This window comes from Lissotriton vulgaris, chromosome 6, assembly GCF_964263255.1.
Source record: "Lissotriton vulgaris chromosome 6, aLisVul1.2, whole genome shotgun sequence".
In the NCBI taxonomy this organism is placed as follows: domain Eukaryota; kingdom Metazoa; phylum Chordata; class Amphibia; order Caudata; family Salamandridae; genus Lissotriton; species Lissotriton vulgaris.
Window position 1 is genome coordinate 85,443,856 of NC_141694.1, and position 25,725 is coordinate 85,469,580.

A 25,725-nucleotide genomic window follows, 5' to 3' on the forward strand; every position below is an offset into this window, starting at 1 on the left:
AGGGGGCTACCAGGTTCAAAACCATCTAATTTCTAATTTAAAATGCTTGTAAAGCGCAGCATACACCTTGCGGTTTCTTGGCGCTGAACCATCCTAACCTGAAGCTACAGAGGGCCACAGGCTGACCTAATCAGAGTTTGGTGCACAGCCAGGTTTTTAGTTTGTGTCGGAAGACTTGCTCTGACTCAATGAACCTAAGGTCCAGAGGAAGGCTATTCCAGTACTTGGCCGCCGTCACACCGAACGTTCTGCCGCCACTCCTGGTGAGCCTAAATCTGGGAACCACCAATAGACGGAGGCTGTTAGATCTCAGATGTCTTTCTGATATAGATAATTTGAGTCTTTTACTCAGGTAAGCCGGGCCAATTCCATGAATAGCCCGAAAGGCAAGGATCAAGATTTTGAATTGAATGCGTCGGGCGATGGGAAGCCAGTGTAGGTCATTCCGGTATGCTGTGACCGAGTTGCGGGTAGGGATGTTTCCAATAAGTCTAGCTGCCGCATTCTGAACAATTTGCAATCGGTCAATGAGATAGAGGGGGGCACCGGCGTATAAGCTGTTGGCATAGTCCAGATGTGCCGTAATGAGAGCATGGACAATCGTTTTGCGGGACGTCTGGGGGAGATAGGGAAAGATCTTCCTAATCATGCGCAGCTTACCAAAGCAGGCCGCGGTAACTCTGTTGACCTGAGCTTTGCAGGACATGGCGTTGTCGAAAAGGAAGCCGAGATTGCGGGCTGACTGTACTGGATTGGGAGGGGGGTTCAAGACAGTAGGCCACCATAAGGTGGCGGGGGGGGCTGATTTCTGGCTAAAAAAGAGCACCTCCGTTTTATCCGTATTTAGGGCCAAGTGATTAGAAGCCATCCATGCGCAGATGTGGCCAAGGCAGTTGCGAAAGTTGGAAAAATGGGAGTATGAGTGGTCTCTAAAGGAAAAGACAAGCTGAGTATCATCAGCGTATGAGACCACCCTGACCCCCCATGACTCAACTACCCTGGCAAGCGGGCCTAAATACACGTTAAACAAAAGAGGGCTTAAGGCCGAGCCCTGAGGCACACCGCACATAAGGGGTTTATCCTCTGATTCAAAGGGACGAAGAAGTACCCTTTGGGATCTCCCTGAGAGGAAAGATTTAATCCATGCCAGGGCCGTGCCACCAATCCCCAACTGCTGTAGGCGAGTCGCAAGTATGTCATGTGACACAGTATCGAATGCAGCGGACAGGTCGAGGAGGACCAGCATGGCCTCCTCGCCCCTGTCCACTGATTCCCGAATTGTCTCAGAAACCTCCAGCAGCGCAGTCTCGGTGCTGTATCCGGTTCTAAATCCGGATTGGGAATCGTGCAGCAGCTGGTTGGTTTCTAAGTACAGGGCCAATTGTTTCTGGACCACTTTCTCTAGGATTTTGTCAGGTTTAGGCAGAAGAGATATAGGGCGATAATTACTGAGTTGGGAGGGATCCGCATCTGGTTTCTTTAAAATGGGGAGCAACCTAGCTTGCTTCCAGACTGAAGGGAACTGACCACGGGCCAAGGAAGAGTTCCAAATGGAGAGGAGAGGGTTGATTAAAACCGGGGCGAGATTACCCATCACTTTGGCAGGGACTGGGTTTAATGGTGATCCTGACTTAACCTGGTTTAGATGTTTCATGGCTGTATCTGGCGTCAGCTCATCAAAAAAATTAAATGAGCATTGTTGGGGGTATGACTCTTCTGGCCGAGGACTAGAAGGTGCGGAATCAAAGGAGGAAGATAGTTTAATAATTTTTTCCTGAAAAAAATCAGAAAGTCCATTACAAAGAGCTTGAGTGGGGGCACTCTGGGATTTCAAGGCAGGTGGGTTCACAAAATCCTTCACAATTGTGAAGAGAGTTTTTGAAGAATTCTCAGCCAGTTGAATAAGTTTTGAGAAGTAGGCTCTCATTGTGGAACGTTTAAGTTTTTGAAATTTGTTCAAGGCCGTTATATAGGCTAATTTGGTAGTAGGGTCATAGGACTGGCGCCATTTACGTTCCAGCTGTTTGCACCTGCTCTTTTCCTCTCGCAACATGGGGGAAAACCAAGGAGCAGACGGGCGAGATCTAGAGGAAGTAATAGGAGCTAGAGGGGAAATGGTATCTAGTGCAGAGGTAAGGGCAGAGTTATATCTCACAACTTCCTCATTAAGATCTTCCGTTGAATTAAACTGATAGAGGAAACAAGGGTCAATGGTCTCACAAGTGACTTTGGACCATTTGCGACCGTTATCTCTGTTAATAGAGGAGGGAGGGGGCAGGGAAGGAATAGTGATTTCAAAAGGGAGAAGAAAATGGTCTGACCAAGTGAGGGGTAAAGAAGGAAGGGAAGTTATGCCGAGGTGATTCGTGAAAATAAGATCAAGTGTATGTCCCGCTTTGTGGGTAGGGCCCTTAATTAATTGGGACAGAGTTAATCCTTGTAAGGTTTCGAGAAGGAAGGATGCTTGTGCACAGGACGGGTTATCGACATGTAGATTGAAATCTCCCAGCACTGTAAAATAAGAGTGTTTGAGGGAGAGATCAGCGATTGAGTGCAGTAGAGAGTTGAGAGATGAGGAAGTGGCTGTAGGGGGGTTGTAGACCAGGATGCCGGCAAAGATTGTGATGGCGGAATCCATAATCGTGAGATGCATGGCTTCAATAAGCCCACGTTCTAAGGAACGTGTACAGTCTCCAGTTTTGGTGTAACGCATTGATGCCGTAGCGTTTGCATATGATTGCCTAATAAAGTTTAGTATAGCAGGTTCAACCCCCATCATCTCCATTATGGACCATAGCTTATCATGGGCCACGCAGTTGAACGCTGCGCTGAGGTCCATGAAGGCCATGTATAATTTCCCCTCCTTCATTCTGGTATATTTATCTGTGATCGGTGCTAAATTTAAGCACTGATCCACAGTACCTCTTCCCTGCTGGAAGCCATACTGGGCCTCGATGAAGATCTTGTTTTCTCTAGCCCAGTCTTCTAATCGAGAGAGGAGAAGGCGGCCCATTAGCTTTGACGTTGTATCCAGCAGGGAAATAGGTCTGTAATTTTTTGGGCTTGCCCTATCACCTTTTTTTTACATAGGTTCTATAACCCCTGTAGACCATAAAGTGGGGGGAGCTACCAATACTATACTGTTCAAGACAATAGTTAGTAGTGGAATCCATAAATCTGGATTAGCTTGGAAAAAGTCTATTGGGACTCTATCGGGTCCCAGGGCCTTTCCTGAGCTACATGAGTCTAGCCCTGCTTTGACTTCAGTAAATGAAAATGATAGGGGCACTTGAGACATCTCCTGCGTTGATGCTTGGCAATTTGTTATACCTGGATGTGAAGTAAAAATATTCTCACAATGAGATACCCAGGCCTCCTCATCGACGTGTGTCTAATGATGGATCACTATGAGTCTTAAAATAAGGCGCATTTACCAGCTTCCAAAACTCAGAACTGTTACTAGATCTGGCTGCATTACCCAGGTTGTCCCATAAGTCCACCCTAATTTCCTTTTCCCTAGATTTCCTTGCTAATTTATATGAGGCCCGCAATGTTCTCATTTTGTCGCTATTCCTGGGCTTAGCTTTTAAAGCATATAACAGAGCCTTCCTAGTTTTTATACAAACGGGAGCGAACCAGCTCTCACCTTTTCTGACATTTGGCGCTTTTATTTTTATTAGAGCTGCTTTTGTTTCCCAAAATATTGCAAAAAGCTGGTACGACTTCGCTTGCTTTAGCTTCTGGTCTAAACATAGATATATATCTGATTGAATATTTTCTATGATTTTTGGGACCATTTTAATTTTATCGATGCGTGCCCATTTAAGCTGTGCCCCATTTTTCCTGGCCACAATTGGTATACCAACATTACTACCCTGTTGTCTCTCGGGCACTAATATCTTCAATTCCATTGAAACCATGACATGGTCACTAAAAGTCGTAAAGGTAGTGCCTACCTTTATAACCCTTGCGATAAGCGGAGCGGTTAAAAGTATATAGTCAATCGTTGACCCCACTCTTTTTCGTTGAAAAGTTTCCGGCAAGATGTCAGATTTAAAATCTAGTAGTATGTGAGCTTCTCATATAAACATTACTCAGTTGTTCCAAGACAAAACCAACCACAAATTCACTTTTGAAGTTTAAAACCACACAATCTCCCGGCAATTGTTTCCTAGCTGGGCCCACCCATGATACTCTTCTTGCCATCATTAACTGATTTGCAATGTTCCTGCCTGTAGCCCCCACCATATCCATGGGCCGTTGATTCTACTTGTCCCTCCCGGGGTGGTGGGATCTTCCCCAACACTATGACCAAAGGAGCCGCTACTGGAGGTAAGTATAAAGTCTGTGCCTCATTCATCTGACTAGTCAGGGCAGAGTTTCCTTCTTTCGGGATACTATTTTGGATACTATTTTGTTTGCCCGACCCTGTCAATGTACTTTTTTGGTCTCTAGGTAGTGTATTAGGGTTCACCACTTCCTGACCTGTTATCCCACCCATTTCTGACAGGTTTTTAGCAGTAGAAGCAATAGCAGCAGTAGAAGACCTTATGTTACAAGAGACTGGATGGCTACCTATGAGCGGAGCTGCCTTCAAGGTTGTTCCCTGCTGACTGTCGCTAGTCTGTTGTGCCCGGTTCGTTATGCCGGGAGGTATATTTGGTGTCTTTATCCTAGACTCAGTTTCAGAATTTTCCTGGAGGTTGAGGGCGGTCTTGCTCATTGAGGTATGCTTTGTTAAAACTGCCTCTAGTGCATGAGAATTTTCTTTAGTGTACAGTTCTAAGGTGGTTAGTTTCTCCTTTATCTGATTTAGCTTTACTGAGATAGGGTTTAACATAGTATAGACCAGTGAAAGTCCATAGGTCGCACACTGCTCCACCCACCAGCGGGTATACCCCTGAGCATCATGGTAAATGCAGTTCTTTGAAGCGTGTGCGCTTTTCGTAGAATCTCAAGTGTAAATGCAAAGTTGCAGGCCAACTCTGGACACCGGTGTTTCAGGATTGTTATCCTTCATCAGCAGAGTTTATGCAGTTCTTCGGGGTTTGCTGTGCAGGCTGCCAAGTTTTATCGGGTCTGGTACCTCTCACGGCGCGCAGGTGCGTAACCTGAGCTCGTCAGCTCGTGTGGCTCAAGGGAGCCATATTAAGTGAAAGTCCATAGGTCGCACACTGCTCCACCCACCAGCGGGTATACCCCTGAGCTTCATGGTAAATGCAGTTCTTTGAAGCGTGTGCGCTTTTCATAGAATCTCAAGTGTAAATGCAAAGTTGCAGGCCAACTCTGGACACCGGTGTTTCAGGATTGTTATCCTTCTTCAGCAGAGTTTAGGCAGTTCTTCGGGGTTTGCTGTGCAGGCTGCCAAGTTTTATCGGGTCTTGTACTTCTCACGGCGCGCAGGTGCATAACCAGAGCTCGTCAGCTTGTGTGGCTCAAGGGATTCCGGCGGAGAGGCTAGCAGTGTGCTCCCATCGTTGATTCCTGTTATAGGGCTTCCGTGAGCCGCAAGCTGACGAGCTTTTGGAGACGCACCTGCGCGCCTGAGAGGCAACGAAGCCTGTGACGTTTGTTTGGCGGCCTTCTCTGCCTCCCCAGAACTTTTCTCTACTGATGAGGGATACTATCCCGAAACACGAGCCATGTCTCGTGTCTAGAGACACTGGAAATATCAAGTACTTACTTGCACCAACCTTGGTGAAACACTCACAAACTTTTACCCAACTCTTCAAGTCATACGCACTGCATATACCAGAGTGCAGAGGGGCAATCCGGCGGAGAGGCTAGCAGTGTGCTCCCATCGTTGATTCATAGTATAGACCAGTGTTTCTAGTCTCTGCCACATTGGTTCAGTCATCGAGGGATAGGGAGCAATATGTCCCATTTCTGTATCGGTTAGCTCCTGCCGGACTGTTTCCGATGTTACATCCCCCCGGTTTTTAAGTATCGGGCTTTTGATGGTTTTGATCTTTGTGGTCTCCCAGCCCTCTTTCTCTTTATAGCAATGTCAGTGCTGCGTTTCTGGAGTCTTTTCATTGCTGCCACCCTTGAAGAAACTCTTTGCGAAATGTCAGTCATTTCCATGTCCTGGGGTGTAGGTGTTATGATGTTAACATCTTCCATGACCATATCTTTTAGCAGTGGCTCTTTTGGGATGATTTGAAGATGCCCCCCCAATTATGTTATTTTGTGGTTAGGGGGCTGCCGTATATTTAAAGGATTTTGCAAGCCATTGGGGGGTTACGTGTACACATAGAGGACAGAGGTTGATAGCTAAGTTCGTTTATAGAGTCAGGGAATTTCGTCAATATCCTTAAAATGTACGGCATAGGGAATTTTATTCCTTTTAATAAATGATCATATTATCAACCTTCCCGCAAACTAATTAAATCCTCGGTGTCTTGCTTTTTCATATGAAAGAGATAGTATGGTTACAGACATGAAGAATGCTAGAGGAATCCAGTGCAAAATGAAGCACATCAATTAGCAGTTAGTTATTTCTTGCTAAAATATATTAAAATCAGTTTAATATAAATCAAACAAGCATTGGCATAGCCAATAGCTCTCGCTTTTGGGACCTTATAAGTATTTAGTTATGCAGCACAATATCCATGCAACAACATCAACTGTTGCATGGCTAAACACTTATAAGGTCCCAGAGGCGAGACCTATCGGCTATGCCAATGCTTGTTCTTCTGTGGGGGCGCAAAGCTCACCCATGCCTGGAACTACAATGTCACTCTTTTTTGTTTTGTGCGCTTATGAGCGGCACGTTGCCCTGCATGGAGTGTGGCTCTCAGAGGGCCCGACTCTTATGGGGTTGATTGCCAGGTACAATGCGGTGGTCAGAAGCAAACCCCACTATAAGTAGTGTGCGTATGGGGTTTATGGGGCGGAGAGTCTGGGTGAGTAGTTATTCTGTGGTTCCTCAGCTGGGGATTTTAGGGTTAAGTGTAGTTTGTTGCGTGCGCCACACTGCCTGAGGGTGCTAGCTTTGCAAAGAGACGAGTATTTACATTTGAAATGAGGGGCAAATATATGTTTTCAACTGCAATGAAACAAACAACCTCTTAGACATTACACAAACAGGATTCAGGGCCAACAACAGCACTGAAACTACCCTCCTTGCTGTGCTTGACAACATCAGAATGCATGTGGACCAGGGGAAAACAGTTGCCCTAGTCCTGTTAGACCTCTCGGCAGCATTCGACACTGTCCCCCACAATCTGCTCTTGGAAACCCTGGCATCCAGGGGCATCAGGGACAGAGCACTAGGATGGCTGCGGTCTTTCCTATCGGAAAGATCACAATCAGTGCACCTGGGCAATTTTTCATCCCCTCGCCGGATTATCAAATACGGGGTCCCGCAAGGGGCCTCGCTAAGCCCTACCATGTTTAATGTTTTCGTGTCTTCCCTCGCTGAAGTTGGCAGAAGATGGGGTGTTGAAATCTGCTCCTATGCGGATGACACCCAACTTACTGTAATTTTGGATGAGGAAGATAACCCCAAGGATAGGCTTATAAACTGTCTCTCTGATTTGGCTGACTGGATGCACAAGCACTATCTTAAGCTAAATGCAGACAAATCAGAGATACTGCTGTTCGGAGGCCATTCTGAACTCTGGAACGACACCTGGTGGCCGGAAGCCCTGGGTATCCCGCCTGCCCCGACATCAACAGCGAAGAACCTCGGAATAACTATTGACACCTCCCTCTCCATGAAAACTCATGTAGCCACTATATGTGGCAAAGGCTTTGCAACCCTGAAAATGCTCAAAAGAGTCTTTCCATGGGTCCCAATGGAGTGCAGAAGGATCCTAGTTCAGTCTCTCTTGATGAGTAGGCTGGACTATGGAAACTCCTTGTTCGTAGGCATGGCGGAGTACCTATTCACCAAACTTCAACTGGTGCAGAACGCAGCAGCCAAAGCCATCTGCATGAAAAGGAAATACGATTCGGCCTCAAACTGTCTGCGTGATCTGCACTGGCTGCCGATGAAGCAAAGAGCCACTTTTAAAATGTTATGCATCACTCATAGAGCACTGCATCAGACAGGACCTCTCATACTGAGAAACAGGATTCACTTCTACACTCCCACCAGAAACCTCCGCTCTCAACTTGCGGCGCTAGCCAGCATCCCCCGGGTTAAAAGAGCCAGGATGGGCGAACGAGCCTTTTCCCACGTCGCGGCAAGGAAGTGGAACGAACTGCCTGTGGCCCTTCGACTCACAGAATGCCACCTGGCATTTAGGAAAAAATTAAAAACTTTTCTTTTCCCCCACTTCGACTAAATCAAGCAACGATGCCCACTGCACCCGTACTTTAGCAAACTTAGCGCCGTGATATCCCTTTGGGATGATTGTTAGCGCTCTACAAGAAACCTAAATAAATAAATAAATGAATGGGACAGAGTGTTTTGGAAGTGCCACAGAAAAAAGGGTGGTACATTGTTGTCAGGAAAATAAGTTCAGGACCCGCCAGACAAGGATCTGTTGAGTTGCCCCCTGTGTTTTTAAACATATTTTATTGAGTTTTGTCAGCATACATACATATCACACTTCCGGACCCACGTTCTATCTCCTTCGTCCACATTGCAGTAGACTAAACGGCCGTGTAGCCGTTGATTGCCCTCTCATTGTGCACACACTCAATCTTTGTGATTATGCACACACACATATAAGCTGCCCCCCACAAAAGTTCTGGTTTATAGGAAACGACAGGAAAAACAAGTCCCAGTACCCTCTGCATGAAATTATTATCAAAACTTGACTAACAAATGAAACAGTGAATCAAACGAGAACCCTGTGCATTAAAGGGTGGTGGGCGATGAATCTCATGGTGCTGGTGTGGCATTGAGTGGGCAGACCTGCAGTTTTTATTTATTTATTTATTTTATTTATGCGTTTTTATATAGCGCTGACTTTACCCGAAGGCGTCAGAGCGCTTCACAAGGGAACAGAAAATTACAAAGGAACAAATTACAAAAGCAGACGATAAGTTACATGAAGTAAAAGTGACAATTGTGAGTAAACAAAATACATGAGGTAGCAAACAGTGCAATACAGGAGGAGAGAGTGACAAGTGTGCAGGTTACAAGAGAAAACAAAGTACATTTAGAGGTAATATACTTCAATATATGCTAGACACAGAGGCACAAGAACAAACGCTACGTAAGCAATGGTGGCACTTGTGCAAGTATCAAAGGCAAACAAAATGTGAGAGGTAGCAAACAGTGTGTTACAAGAGAAAAGTGGCGTGTGCATGTTACAAAAGAGAACCAAACAGATACAAGGATAATACTGCAATAAATGGCAGACACTCCAACCGCACGAACGCACTGGGATGGCACTTCCATAGTCATGGAGAATAGAGTTTTCAGTGATGGGAGGTCTTCCTTCAGATAATAGAGAGGGCGTGAATTACTTTAGGAGGTGTCTTTGGAGGAGGAGAACTTTGAGGTCCGTTTTGAAGACCTGGGAGGAGGTGGTGGTCCGGAGCTGAGGCGGAAGTGAGTTCCATATTCTCACCGCGTTGCCTGAAAAGGATTGGGCCATCGATCTTTCCTTCTTGAAAGTGGCTGGTTCAAGCAGTAGATTTTCTGCATTACGTGATGGTCTAGACTCTAGAGCCTCCAGAGAGTTTTGGCTTGTTAGCCAGGTAGCGAGGGGAGGAGGAGTGCAAGGCTTTGTGGGTGATACAGGCAGTCTTGTAGATAGCTCTAGCCTCGATGGGAAGCCAGCGGAGGGTGCACGCCCTCCACCACACACACGCCGTGCGAGTGTGTGGTGGATTGGGGTAAAGAGCACCAGAGAGCCATGTTTATAGTATCACATGGCACAGGGGAGCATTACTGCCGGGGGCAGGAGCTGCTATCACGGCCTGTCCTGTGATACCCTCGGCCCGGTCTCACTTCCTCTGCTCTCATCAGCCAGTGTGACCCTGGCAGGAACACAAGTACGCAGAGCCCCGAGAACCCTACTCACGTCTGTGGTTGGCACCTGTGTCCTTCTCTTAGGTCCCGATAGTAAATAGGAGGCAGGGGATGGGTTAAGGGTCGCACCAGGGGTCAGCCCTGTGATATTATCAAAGGGTGCATGGGAGCGAAACCAGTATGCTCGTGGGACTGCTCGGGAGCAGTGCAAGTGAAAGCTCATTAGAAACAAGTGTGGGAACAATGACACCTAGTGGACGATGGAAGTAAATCTGAACGTAAGGAAAGCGTAACAAGGGATTACTTCATTAACTGCTTAATGCCTGACGATTTTGTAAGTTGCACAGGTGAGGCTTTCATGCTCAAGTACATGTACCGCGTTTACCTGGCAGGAGCGAGCAGCGGCAGGCGCGATAATTACAAACAGATGGCGCCGCTGCTCGCTCCCACAAGGTAAATGCCACACATGCACGAGGGCTCATTGGGAACAGTGCAGTACATGCACGAGTTTCCCAAAAAGTCTTGAGCGATTCCAAGAGGTCATCTGCTACGAGACCTAAAAAAGTGCAGAGGGTCAGAATGTATAGAAAAAGGCAGAGATTTCTGTTTGTCGTGTAATACTTTTTAGTATGGAACATTTAAATATATTGCTATAAATAATTATTTTTGCGTTTTTCAAACTGTAGCTGTAATTATGCTTTGTGACCTGCCTGACCCCCTGGCTGATGTCTCTGTCTGTAGGCATTATAATGTCACAGCTCAACTGTTACAGAGGAGCGGCTACATCATTTCATTAGTACAGGTGACTAGAGACATCACAAGTCATTTGTAATAAGGAAATTGGAGACTCGTTTTTATACAGGGACTGCAGGCTCAGTAAGCAATTTCTTCTAAAAGGACCTTGAATAATGATCACAGTGCAAATCGTATACCTCTAGAGTTTATCAGAGGGGGTAGGCAACATCAACACTCATGCCTACTATAGTAATCTGTGAGATTCTGTGTATCAAAGTACCCTCTACATCCGTATACACAGTGTAATACCAATCCACCCATCTTTGCCTATTGCTTGTAACATAAGCTTTTTGAAACTTAACAAAATTAACAGATTGACCTATGGCATCTGACTTTTTCCAATGAACTAATACAGCATTTTGCCTTTAATTGTTGGCTTGTCAGAATAACCAACCCAGGCATATAGTAAAAGCATTCCAAATATGTACAAAATTACAATTGGCAAAACCATATAGAATCTCTCCTTAGAGTGCCTAACACCAATTAGCATTGCTTCTAAACGCTCAGTTACATAAGGGGGTTCCAGTTGCGCTGTAAAGCCAGACCTAAAACGTACATATATGATTATTTATTAAAGGTTTCGATGTGTTGGGTTATTGACATTAAAAAAAACATGCTCTTGAGGCAACATCTGGCAGAGTTTACCACCACTATATGCTGTGACCCGATTCTCACCATACGGAGGATCCTTCTTGTTCACGAGTACACCCAAAACCTCTTTAGTAAACTGTTAGAGACATTTACTAATTATTGTAAATTCCAAATGCAAGTTTCTTAAGATGGGTCAGTGAGAGTAGAAAATGTACCATTAGCAAGTAATGTGCTGGTTTCAATTCTTTCCCGCTTCCATTTTTGAAAGTGTGATTAATGCTGATGCGGTGCTTCATGTGTAGCAAGGTCCCTGAGTGTAGCTAGTGGTAAAGATTATCCCATGGATCCAACTATGGTAGAAGAATCTTGACACCAATGTCTGCCCAGGGCACATATTTACAGAACCGCGGGCGATCTGGAGGTGAGCACAGCAGCGGTGTCCGCTCTCCCTTCTACTCTTTGCACTAGCCATGGAGCCCTCACGTGGGTAGAACTGGAAAGGGCCCTGGAGTAGGGGACAGCATTGTCATGTGGTATACACATGATTTCCTTGTATGTTGATGTTGCTCTCCTGCAACAGAGGGAGCCTTAGCAGAGTTGGCCAGGAGTCCTGGAGGTGTTGGATGAATATGGGTTTTACCCTGGGCTGAAAGTCAATTTGGGGAAATGCTGTATGTTGCTGGTGTTTAGCTTGACTGTTCTGCTGAACATTGGCACCATCCTTAAATATATGGGAGCCAGATACCTTCAGCTATCTGCGTTATGGATTTCTTATAGTGAAGATAAGGTTTTGGATTAGATCCTCCATTCGCTTCTGAACTTGGCTACCTCTTTCACCCATCCAACGGGTAGACATCAGTTAATTGTTAAGAACTTGGCTACTCTTGCTATAGACAGATCTTATTACCCTCTGAATGCTTCTAATCCCTAGCCTTTAGGTTGTTTACATCGCACATTGCCAAGATTACTGTGCCACTTTTTAGATATCATCAATCTCCAGAAAAAAGTTCATGGAAACCAACAGCCTCTTAATAGACTTAAATTGGTCACCTAATGGAAATGACTGGCCATAGCAAAGACGACGAGGCCCCTAAATGATTGAGGAATGTCAGTGTCAAATCTAGAGGTGTACTAATGTGCAGCACAGTTGATCTGGTGAATGAGATGGATGGTGGATACAGGGGGCCGGGAAAGTTTAGCGATCCGAGCTGGTTTGGCGAAGAAGGAGTTGTAGGTGTTCTGCTAGGGAGCATAAAAGGAATGAGGTGGTACACCAGCGCGATCCCTGAAGCTAAGCACTGCAGACTAAGACTTGGAGGTGGGGGAACTTATCCGCCAAAGACACCACTGTGGTGTTTACCGGGGTTCAGGGAACGGATGCAAGCAGATAATAAGAAAACACGGGGTGAGGAACCAATATCAATGGGCTCCTTCGAGAGTCTACTATCCCGACAGGGCTATTCACCACATTTGTTGTCTTGGTGTAAGCCAAGAGGTAAACAAGGCGTGGAATAAACTGAGCCCTGCAAACCTAAAGTACTTACCTTAATTCTCCGGATTTGTAATTGCCGACATACTGCAATCATACCATACGTGACTCTGCATTGGGATGTGCAAAGTAAGGGTTCGGTGGAAACAATAAATACCTAGATAGATTACAGATAATGCATGGGCTGGCACATTGGGCTACCTCAAGATTGTTACACGACACCTCCGCTTTATGCACCCAGATAAATGATTTGCACCAGACATGTTGTCCCCTCAGAAGATAGTTATCGGTCATCTAGTTTCTGCCCCAGATACCAGCAGATACGAGTTGACTTCTACCATATGCTATGGGGATGTCCTCAGACAGAGGTGTTGGACCTCAGTTGCGGAACTCATGAGAGAGAGGGATTGCAGATTGGGCGATGCTACTGGAGGGTTTGTTGGGACAGAAGCAAAGATCCAGCCCATTGAATAATATATGTGGTAATTGCCACCAGGAACATTGCAATGGAGTGGAAGGCGCGCACAGAGTCTGAATGCAAGCCATGTATGTCTACAGGATGCATGGAAGTGGAGAGGAGCAGAACTTAAGGCCCTTCCTTCTGCTAAAAGACGGGAGTTGGGGTGAGTTGGTGGGCAGCTGGCCATTGAAGTTAAATCAGGCAATGAATCCTCTGTGGTAGAGGGGGAATGACTAAAAATGAGGCTGAGACAGGACGTTCTGCGCGTATCGCGAGAATAGGGTGATATGAAACTGAGGAGTGGATTGCTGAGTGGCTTTTGGTATCTGACACACACACTCTCTTGACCTGAATAGCGAAAAGTAATTCATATTTAGAAGAAAAATAAAAACTAATGAAGAGCAATTTGAACCAAAAATTGAAGAACACTTTGGAAAACAAAACAGAACAAAGCTCATTCTGAAATGAAATGTGATGATTAGTAGCTAAAATCCTAAAAAACGTGTTCATAAGGAATACAATTTTTTTTATTTTCCCTTAAAGTCCCCATTAGGCAAAAATGTTTTCAGTGAGTTCAGGCCTGAGGTCATGGCCTTCACCCTCATCACTGTCAACTTGCTGACATTTCAACCACATCGCCCTGAGATTCCCCCTAGTATTCATCATAAGGAATGAATGAAATGTTTCTCTACAGAGCAATTCTAGTCATCTATTGTGATATGCGGCTGTTACGTAGCACTAGCGAGTTCATGGGTGGAACCAGGACATCTTGTACACACATTGGTGATCTAAAGGTCTGCTTTGCAAACCACCTGCACATTGAAGGAGTGAAAACACTTTGTATGACAGTACACTTGCTCCCAGTAATGAGGTGGCACCAATGCAACATAGCTTCCATCTATGGCACCAACCACATGTGGGAGGCCTCGCAATCCACAGAACGCAGCCTTGACATTGTTCAGAATAGCATTATCCTTTGGATGTAGTCATTCCTAAATCTGAGCATCCAGGACCTGTTTCAGGACAGCAGAAATCACAAAGTGTGCAATGGAAGAAGCCATAATGTTCACACTTAGGTGGGATGGCAGTCTGAATTCTAATGTCGGGCAAAGGTTCACATTGAAATTGTTGTTCCAAAGTCTCTAGGGTGTTACTATTCAGCCTGAGCTTTTCTTTTTTAAACTCTTTTTCTTAAAGCTCTTCATGCAAGGCAAAGCAAAACCATCCGAATCCGTAGTTACAATAGTACTTCTTAATGATGTGTCTCTTCTGCATGGTCTCTAGATCAAGAAGTAGTTTGTACACATTTTAATTACGCTTGTGGAAGCCGTTTTTATTATTATTTTCTAACCAAATTGGGCTGTCTACTTTTTGATACCAAATATCTACTGAAAAGGCCTGTAGAAATGTTGACACAAAATAATTAAATAAATATTTCTGCAGTTGCTGAAAGTAAGCTGCCCTCATAACGCAAGACTTGCTCAAGAACCACATTCAGACAGTACATGATGGTAGCTAAGCAACAGACACACCATCATTGGAAGTGGAATAGTCTACGTGTCCTTCGCTGGAACTGATGTTGCAAGTCATTTCTTTGGAAACTACAGTTACTAGTACATTGCATTAGCTTGGAAAGTCCCAAATGTCACGAGCAGAGAACACGTGAGTAGCAACAGCCCAACCACCTCCGACCATGCAGGTATCATGCAGTGTTGGCCTCTTCTGATTGGCCTGGTGTTCTATACTTGCGTAACTCGCTGAAGCTATTGATGGGCAGAAGCCGCCCCCTTTGCTTAATTTCTCAAGAAATGTCTTAATCTACTGAACATATATTGCATGAATAATGACGTTTTTCCTATGTGCGTTGCATCAATAAAAGGCTTTGGAAGACTTCTCCTTGTTGAACATTCAACAGCTTGGCTGGCTGCTGGCTGGCTGTTTCCATGCTGCACGTACTATTGTTCTGTATCTTGTCTTATAATAAATGTTCTCTTTTATCATATGTGCTGACAGACTGGTATATCTGAGTAGGCTTCTACATGCTGATATATCCTTCTCCGTCTTGCTAGTGGTGGTTGATGGACAAATCTGCAACCAATGAGTGTCATGTGTAAATGTTATAGTTACACACACGTTTGATGTACATATTAAAATAAAAATATATGTGGTCACATGTAAATACAGACATTTATAAAATAGTAAGATTGAGAGTAATTTATGACGTTTGTTTCGTACTGCCCAAAAATATTTTGATTTATATGTAAATATATTTTATTTTGTAACATTTCTCAAAACTCAACCAAACAGATAAAAAATTGACAATAATGCTTTTTTTCCATAAAACATATTTAAAAGTAAGAACTTGCACACTTTTTTATATACAAACTATGAATTAACCTGTATTCCTTTGTAGTTTAAAAAATAAATAAATTCCAACATTTTTGTAGAACTCCATCAAAGTTGACAGATATTAAATGGCGGACAGTGTATACCTATTATCCAATATCAGGGTATCTTTCATAGATTCACATGCCTGAATGGGTGTCCCAAGGTTCCATAATCAAGCAGTATTTAAATAATGTCATAGGCTATAATGGCCCTACGCTATGTTTTATATAGCCTATCTATATCCTTTTTAAACAAGCATTTGCAATGCAATAGGTCTCGCATTATTAAAGTTTGAGCTATTGGCATTGTTAAATAATGCAACACCAATAGGTCAAACTTTAATAATGCGAGACCGATTGCACCAGCACTTCTCAGAAGGATGCAGGCTCTCAATTTTACATTTATTTTCGGTTATAAAGTTAGGAGAGTGGGACACAGTCCCGGGCAGGTCATGGGTGCGCCTGTCGCCACTGGTGCGGTGTGTGCAGAGGCAGTAGCGTGTTATTAGGACAGGGTTATTATAAAGAAGCCATGAGTCGTGGGGCTACCCTCTGCTCTGTTGCTGTGGGGCAGGGCAATGGGACTGCATGTTTTTCCTGGGTCCGTGTGTGCGGACGGGAAGTGCACCCGGGGGCAGACACTGCCAGGGCTGGGCCCCGTCTATGCAACACAGACTGGGCACTGCCCTGCTAAGTGACGAGCCAGGCACTGAAGTTTAAGGGTTGGAAGGTAAAAGCAACTTCAGAAACAACTGAATCGGTTATTAAAAGGAGGGCACAGTTAGAAAAACTACCTGTCCCCAAACCCCGGCACAAAAAAAGCAACAAAGAGAGAGCGCCTTAAAGCCCAGCTGGCGTAGGCAGGGCGCGGATTGTTTCATTTTGCCACACAACCCCTGTAGCATGGGCAGTGCAAAACCTGTGATGTGTCCAGAAAGGGGCTACGGCCTCTGTCGTAAACCAAAGCAATTATGGATGACTGCCACGCAGATAAGGGGGCGCAGGTCTGCGCCCCCCCTCCCCCCCCCACGAAAACGCGCCTCATATTGAATGACTTGTGACTCCCCAAATAAAAGTGCATGCGGAGTAAAGTGACAAACGCCCCTGGCTAATAGCTGATCCCGGCGCATGCTGCGAGCACTTCCATTCCATATGGCGTCCATGGTCTCCATCTTCAATAAATGTACGGCCTGTTACGCCATAGTTAATTCGCTAATTACTGACGAAATTGTACTCATTAGTGTGAATTAAGGGGCACTAAACATATTTGATAGGAACCTCGCGCCCGCCCACTGAGCTGCACGTAACCCCTCAGCAAGAAGGCACTGTTAGCAGTACAGCTGCGGCCCAAGACCACACAGCGCGTCTGCCAAGACACTGCAGACTCCAGATGAATACACATGTGATGCTAGCTCCACCGTGGATGTTTGTCAGCAGCAGGACTGGACGAAGGAACGCACTATCTCCTCGCAGGCCTGTGCACACTCATAGGTGGTAAACCAGCGTGCCCTCCTGCCTCGCACAAGAACCTCCCAGAGGCGTCTGCACAGACGTGAGTCCGGCATGGGGGAGGAGAAGTCCGCAGCAGCCAGGCGTACGCTGGGAGTGAAGGGGCACAGAGTGCTCAGTTAGCCACCACTCCCTCCCAAGACACACCTCCCAGGACATGTCCCAATGGGGCATCCGCTGTGCAGGCTTTGCTGCACATCATTGGAATTATATCATGGTAGTGAAAAGCCAAGCTTCCCTATCACAGAAGGGAACAAGTGCAGGCTTCCATTCTCCACAGAACAGATTCAGCAGGGCAGACTAGTAGAAGCTTTTATCAGTCAAAGAACATGTCTAGTTAAGGCATATCAGTCAGTCAAAATTAACTTTATTTGGTTTGTCACAACCATAAAGTATACATATAAGTTTACAATTTAAAAAAAGTAAAATTCATTTTCTTAAAATATTTTTCTATTTTTTCAGTTCTTTAAAAGTAAAACATTATTTTACAGTCCACACTCTTAAGTTAGTTCGGCCTTTGAAAGCAAAGTCTCTACTTTTTTCATAAATTTTACACCACGGCCGGCATATTAAAATGTTCGAGCCTGCACCCATCCAGCTTATGATTGCCTGCCTGCAGGTACGGATCTGAAGAGCATTTAGAACTAGTTTCAGCAAAGATCTTCTCTCCTCTTTTATTGACTCGCACGTACATAATAAATGTTTTGTTGTGTGTTTTTCCAAGATGGGATCAGATCTTTAGAAGAGTGGTCGCCCAGTCTAAAAGCTAAAAATTTCATTTTTTTTTTTTGAAAATCTTTATTGATAGAGAGCCATCATTAATATACACAATACTGTAGAAGGATGCAGGCAATCATAATACATGTTGAGTTAACAATATCAAATGGCGTTTGTTGGTCAAAAGCTGTATTATTTGGGGATCATGTGTGTACTCAAATGCTCTATCCATAATCAGTTTCCAAGTTTTTGTATTCGGTACAGCAAGTATTTCCAATGTCGTTTATGACTTTACCCCCTAAGCTATTCATGAAAAGGATTCACGGTTACAAGTAGATGGATAGCATCAAAGTAGAAAAAGTGACCAATAGAAGAACAAGAAACAAAAAAATAACATTGTTGTCATCAAGCAATTTGAATCAGTCGTACACCGTTACTTAAAGCAGTATGTGAAAGAATTTGCATATTCTGGTACACTAACAGAAGTGAGTGCTCCACAGCCCATTGCACCCAAGGCAAGACACTCCCCCCCTCAATCCTCCTCTTCCTCAGAGTCTAGATCCTCGTCCTCCGGAAGAGGTTCACAGATGTCCCCTCTGTAGTTGTTCCAAGGCGCCCATATTTTATTCTACTTCCTAGGGCTCGCCCTAAGTACATACACGCCTCGTTCTACTATCATTAACATGTCCATGTTCTTGGCCCACCTTGCCACCGTAGGCATTTCCTGTGCACCCCACCTCTGTGCAATGTCTCTTTTCGCTACTGTAATGGCCAGGGTGGCCCACAATTGCCCATATCGGTCCAAGTCATTGGGTTCCCAAATGTTCAAGAGGCATTTACGGGGTTCAGGCAGGACAGATATGTTAAGTGCCTGAGAAACTGTACGTAGAACCTGTTTCCAGAACTCCTGTATCAGTGGACATTCCCACAGGGTGTGAAATAGAGTCCCTTCCTCCCCACAACCCCTGAAGCAAAATGGGTGAGGAGCCCGATGGATCTTGTGTAGTAGTGACCTCGTGTAGTAGACTCTATGTAGGATTTTAAGTTGTACAAGCCTAAATTTCATTGATATGCCCACTTCTTTCGGCGAAGCCAGTGCTTCGTTCCATTCCGTTTCGTCAACCTCCCCTATCTCCCTTACCCACCTCTCCTGGAGTTGTAGTGTGGGGTCTACCAGATTATTGACCAATTTCTTATAGGTAAGGGAAGTGGCGCTTTGTGGCATAAATTCCGTCAGGAGCCTATCCTCTAACAGGGATGATTCGGGAAGATCAGTGCCCCGTGGAATCGCTTTGAGCAGTGCGTGGCTAATCTGAATGTATCTGAATGTCTCGGTGTGGCCCAGACCATACTGCTGTTGAAGCTGTGGTAAAGGGATCACTGTGCCCTTGTCCCATAGGTCCCCCACTGTGGAGATCCCTATGTGATCCCATTGTGTAAACCCTCTATATGCTCTGAGATTACCCAGTTGTTTGGTGTCCCATAGCGGCGTTAGTTTGGTAAGTTTGCCCGCCCAACCTAGTCGGGCCTGCGCTCTGTGCCATAGTGTCTTCGTGTGGTGTGTTGGGCCAATCAGTCGCCTGACTTGGGCTTTATTATACAGAACCGAAAGCATTCCTTCAGTTCCCAACTGTGACCAGTCGGCCTTATAGGCCGGATCATCCCGCGAGGCATGCACCCAGAAGTTGACCACCTTGAGTTGGGCCACCCAGTAGTACAGTTGGACGTTGGGAAGTGCTATCCCTCCTCCGTACCAACTCCTCACCAACTTGTCATGGGCAATTCGCGCCGGACCATTGTTCCAGAGGAGACTGGAGACCAGCGCTGCAATTTGTTTAAAGTAGTGTGGCGCAACCAAGTGTGGGGTGTTCTCTAAAACATATAGAAACCTGGGAAGCGCCATCATTTTGTATAAGGCCGCCCTGCCCAGGAGGGTCAAGGGGAGAGTCGCCCAGTGTTTGACATCAGCTTTTAGACGTTCTAGAGGGGGCTTCAAATTAGCATTATAGAAGTCGGTGGCGTCTTTTGTAATATGGATACCCAGGTACTTAAAGGAGGATGTCGTTAAGGTCAGGGGGCAGGTTTCTCGCAGTAAAGGTGCCGGGCCCCGGAGTACGTATACCACGGATTTGGTCCAGTTGAGCGTGTAGCCCGATGCCGCCCCGTGAGTGTCACAAAGCTGCAACAGTGCAGGAATGCCTGCCTCGGGGTCCACCATATAAATAAGCATGTCGTCCGCATAAAGGGAGACCTTGTCTTCCCACCCCTCCGTCCATGTGATCCCCCGAAACAGTGGCGTTGTTCTGAGTAGAATTTCTAAGGGCTCTAGTACCAGAGCGAAGAGCAACGGGGATAAAGGGCATCCTTGTCTCGTCCCTCTCTTCAGTGGGAAGGGGGCCGAGATGTGTCCATTGGCAACCACCTGGGCAACTGGCTGTGTGTATAGCAGGCGTATCCACGCCTGAAACTTAGGCCCGAAGCCCATTCTGGTGAGCACCGCGAACAGGTATTCCCATTCCACTAAGTCAAAGGCCATAGTGGCATCAAGGGAAAGGATTGCTGTAGGTTCACTAAGAAGGTGCGCGCGTGCCAGTACCCCATGAACTCTTCTCAAATTCAAAGCCGTCCTCCGGTGTGGCATAAAGCCTGATTGGTCAGGATGGATCAACGTGTGAAGGTGGTGTGTTAGTCGGCTGGCCATGATCTTGGCGAGGATTTTAGCCTCCACATTGAGAAGGGAAATGGGACGGTAGGAGGTGCAGGCAGTCGGTGGCTTACCCGGTTTAGGGATCGCCACAATCGTGGCAATGCGTTGGTCGAGTGGCAGGACCGCCTTGTCAAGACTTTCGTTATACATGTGCAGCAGCGGTTTACTCAGTGTGGGAGCCAGCGCCTTGTACCATTCCACAGGTAGGCCATTAGGGCCCAGCGCTTTACCCGATTGCAAGCACTGGATTGCCGTCTGAATTTCCTCTTCCGAGAGGTCAGCATCCAGATCCTGTCGCGTTTCGAGTGTGAGTGTAGGGATGTCAATATTTTCCAGGGAGAGCAGCGCAGTCTGTGCGGTGACGTTGCGGTCTGGAGTGTAAATGTGTTGAAAATGGTTAGCCAAAGTCTGCACTATGTGTTCTGGGTGTTTCTGCAGGACCCCATCATGCGTGTAGAGCATCTGTATGCCTTTATTGCTACCTCCCCTCTTGTCCAGCCATGCCAGCATTTTCCCGGCTTTATCTCCCACATCATACATCCTGTGTAGTGTGTTCTCGTGTTGTGCGCGGACGGTCATTTTGAGGTGATCATGGTATTGTTGTTGGCGGAGTTACAGCAGGTGTGTTGTCTCCAGTGTGGGGTCGGACATGTGGGCGATATTAGCGTTGTGTAGTGTGAGTTCCAACTCCGTGAGCTCCCGTCTCGAATCTCTTTTGTGACCTGTAATGGCTGCAATTGCCTCCCCTCTCAGAACCGTTTTGTAGGCCTCCCAGAGGATAGAGGGCGAGGAGACGGTTCCCTCATTTTCAACAAAGTACCGGGCAGTGGCTTGTTCCGTACTGCAGGGATTTTTAAGTAGTTGGGGTACAGTGGGTAGGTCCTCGCGCCCTTCCTCCCCCTGGTGGCAAGCGATAGGGAAATTGGAGAATGGTCGGAAACTCCTCTTGGTAGGATTTAAATTTTGTCAACTAGTCCCAAACCCAGCCCCTGGAATAGGAAGTAATCAATTCGTGAAAGGCTTTTATGAACAGCAGAGTAGTATGTGAAATGTGAGGTTGCTGGGTGGAGGTGTCGCCAGACATCCGTAAGGCCCATTGCCTCTACAAAGTCGGGAAGTACATTCGTGGCACCCGAGCGGGCACGTACAGGCAGGGAGTCCAGTGATGGGTGCATTATGGCATTAAAATCTCCCCCAATGATTGTGTCCCCCTCCGGGAGGTCCAGGAGAAATTTACCGAAGGCCGGCAGTGCTGCTGAGTGAAGTGCCGGGGGGATGTAAGCGGAGACCACGTTCAGTGCTCGACCCTCCCATTGTCCATGTAGTGCCGCGAAGCGACCCTGATCATCAACTTTGTGTCCCCCCACAATAAAGGATGATGCTTTTTTCATGAGTATCCCAGTGCCCCTGGAGCCCGATGTAAACTCTGAGTGTACCGCCATTACATATCCCCGTCTGTTGAGTGCCTTACACGTGGACCCTGCAAGGTGCGTTTCTTGAAGTAATACCAGGTCAGGTTTTTGACGTTTAACCACCTGCAAAACGAGACCTCGCTTGATTTTATTCCCCAATCCCCGCACGTTCCAAGTCAAGACCTGGAATGGGGGCACTTCAGTGACCGCTGACGCTCCCTCACTGGGCACAGATCGTACCCTTCTAGCCATTGGGTCGGAAAGTTAGGGCAGCGGACCGACGGTCGTCGTCCCCAGCCCAAAGGTGGCGTCTTGCGCCAGTGTACCAGCAGTGTGCGATCTGCAGAAGTGTGGTGTACCTTAATGTAGACATGATGACAAAACTTAACCGTGTTAACAATGAAACAATCCCCCATTCCCCCCCCCTTCCCCCCACCCTGCTCCCCTGCTCCACGGACCATTCCCCGCCCGCTTCCCCAACTTGGCAGAGTGCTTTACCCCCTTCCCAACTATGTTACTTGCTTGTGGGGTTGGCGAGTCTCCCGTAGGCGTCGGCTAGTGCCCACCCTACTCAGCTTAGCCGCTCCGGAGTCCAGTGTTACACATAATTGTTCCCAATTACAGTTCACCTCTAGATCGAGGCCGGCTGTCCAGAGCCGAGGGGGTCCCTTTCCAGATCAGAGTCTAGTCCAGAAGCCGTCGTTTGCTGCGAAGGTCGAGTCTGCTGGCTGTTCGCTTGTCCATCGGTGTGTGGATGTGTTCGTTCTCTGTGTGGCCGTTGTCGCTGTCCCGCCTGCCGCCATCCGTCGAGCCATTCTCGCGCCACTTCAGGCGTATCGAAGAACCATGCCTTTCCCTCGGCCACAACGCGTAGTTTAGCGGGGAATAACATGGAATATTGCAAGCCCCTGTCCCGTAGTGTTTTCTTGACCTCCGTGAAGGTTTTCCTACGCCTGGCTACCTCCGCCGTGTAGTCCGGAAAGAAGGCCAAAGTAGAGTTCTGGATCTTGATCGGCGGGGAGACCCTCGCCGCCTGCAAGATGGCATCTCTGTCCCTAAAGTTAAATAGGCGAGCCACCACAGGTCGCGGTGCTGCACCCGGCTTGGGCGTCCCCCCCGGGACACGATGTGCTCTTTCGACAGAAAAAAAGTTGGACAGACCTTTAGGTTGCAGATTGTTCTTTATGAGGTCCTCTACGTAGAGATCCATGGCCCCTTTCCCTTCTGATTCCGGCAGGCCAAGAATACGCACGTTATTTCGGCGGGAACGTCCTTCCTGGTCGTCCAGCCTGTCGCGTAAAAGTTTTGTGATTTTCTCCATACGTTCCATCGCCACTTGTAGGTCTGAGGTGTCTTGGATAAGTGATTTTGTCACCACTTCCACCTGTGCTACCCTCTCGGTGATTTTTGAAAAGTCCGCTCTCAGTAGGGTGACTTCAGAGGAAATGGAGCCCACCGTCGTTTTAACCTCCGCAAGAGTTCTCATAATGTCCTCCAGTGTCACTTTTTTGTTACCCTCCGCGTCCGGGGGTGCCCCCGTGGAGTGTCGGCCGCCTGCTTGCGAATGTCCTTGTTGGCTGTAAGCAAACTTGTCCAATTTCGCCTGTGTTGATGAGCTTCTGGTGCCTTTGCCCGCCATGGTGCGGGGCCGTAGTGTCCAAGATGGTGGTGTAACAGTGCCGTCCCGGGGTGTATGCCAGGTGTCCGCTGTTGTGTGGGGTCTGTAGGCAAGCGAGTGCGGCAGGGCTGCCCTGACAAGAGTGGCGTTGTCCGGGTCTGAGTTCCGGAGGCGCCCGTTCTTGGTCCTGGGCGCTCGAGGCGGACAGGGTCCCTCTCCAGAATGGCGCTGGTCCGGGTTCCAAGTGGCCGATCGCCTCCTGGAAGTGTGCTCAGTTTTTCCCCCACCTCCTCGAGTGTCCGGAGCGGTCGCGGGTCAGGCCGTTGTGTGCGAGCGCTAGTTGAGTTAGTCACTCCAAGTCTTGTACTGGTCGACGGGTGGGGCCGGCGGCCGACACTGCGCCACTCCCAGGTGAGTTGCACCGTGTCCGGCGAGGACGGGTAATCCAGGCCGGGGATTCTCCCTCGCTATAGGCCTCGCTTCGCACTCGATGGAAAGTGCCGTTCTCGACCACCGATTTTCACCAGGGTTGGATCAAGAGGTGCAGCTTCGGTTCCTGAGTCGGTGCCGCCGCTTCGGGTAGGCTTTGTGACGGATCAGGGTATCAGATTTTGCATAAGGCCGTTACGCCTCGAGGAGCTCCCAATTCACGCTGCCGCCATGCTCGGCCGCTAGCCACGCCCCTCCAAAAATTTCATTTTTAAAGATAGATGGAAATGTACCGCAAGGTAAGGTTGAGGTTTTAATTGTTTATATGAATTTAATACAGTCCAGACATGTCGACGTTAAGGCATATGTTACATGTAGGTTAGAGGCAAACGTTCGGGAGAGGGAACTTAACTCACTGCGCCTGCATGTTGCTGGGTGGGTGAGTGAATATACACATTCCGACACCATTCTCTCTTAGATGACATTCAGTGTCATCTCTGCAGCATGAAAGACATACGTATTCCACGTAATGAGAAGTAGCATATTGCATAGCATATTAGCAACAGCCACACACTAAGTAACTGTGCAAGAGACAGGCAGAGGCGTTAACCTCTTTGGAAGGGTTTTTCCTGTATGCGTGCACACCAGGAGCTGAGCAATCCGAGGTCTCTGCATTGCACCTGTTCAAAATGAGGAGGGCTGCCATTGAGCTTGATCCACGACCGACCCAGTGTCTACCCATGAAAAGCTGGAATAACGGAGAGCCTGACGAATCCCCAATATAATATATACATCAATAAAAAAGCCCTGCCCCAAGCGCGGGGGAGGAGCCTGGCTCACAACCACGATGGCCGCCTGATTCCTCGGGTCCGCCGACCCTCTCGCCTCTCTCCCGTTTTCCGCCCTATCCTGTTGTCTATCCTGTGAACGAGTGGCGGTAGCGGAACCGGGAGACGAACCCGGATCTACCGATGTCCTTCCCTGCTTGATCCCGGCAGCGAGAGTGTCAAGACGCCCCCGTCTCCTCCTGGTGCTGCGCGGCTGTGCCGGGTCTTTGTTCTCTGACTGGCCGGCCCTGATTGCAACAACAGCGGCCATTACAGACGGATTGGAATCGGCCGAATATGCGTGGCAGGCGCGTCTTGTACCCTGCATCCTGCTTCATCGCTTCGCAGGCTTTGGACACCGCCGCTGCGGGTGAAACATTGTATTGTATCCTCAGCCCGGGGACGGCTTGCTGGATACTTTGTTTCTTAGCGAGTAGTGCTGGGCGCCATCTTACAGCCTGCATTTATCTCCTGTGACGGCGGACCCTGGGCTGCTATTTAAGACGCGGACGTCTGCCCACGCTACATCGACACTGTATGGCCATGGAGTGTGCTTCCCCTGTGCCCCCGGTCAGGCTGAGCCTTGGTGAATATCGGCGTGGTGACCCGCTGACTGTGGAGGGTGATGGCGGCCGACTCCCGGCACGGTGCTGTATCTGTTCGCCTTGTGTGCTGAGGCATGCTGTGTCCCCTCTCCCAGATACGCCGGTGCTGATTGGTGACATTTTGGGAGCCCTGGGAACTCTGAGGGCGTCTATCGGTACTGCTGCCCGTGAATTGGGGGACCGGCTAGATGGGATTTTATCTACAGCACCCTTGCCTGACCACGGACGCCTCTGGGAGCAGGACACTG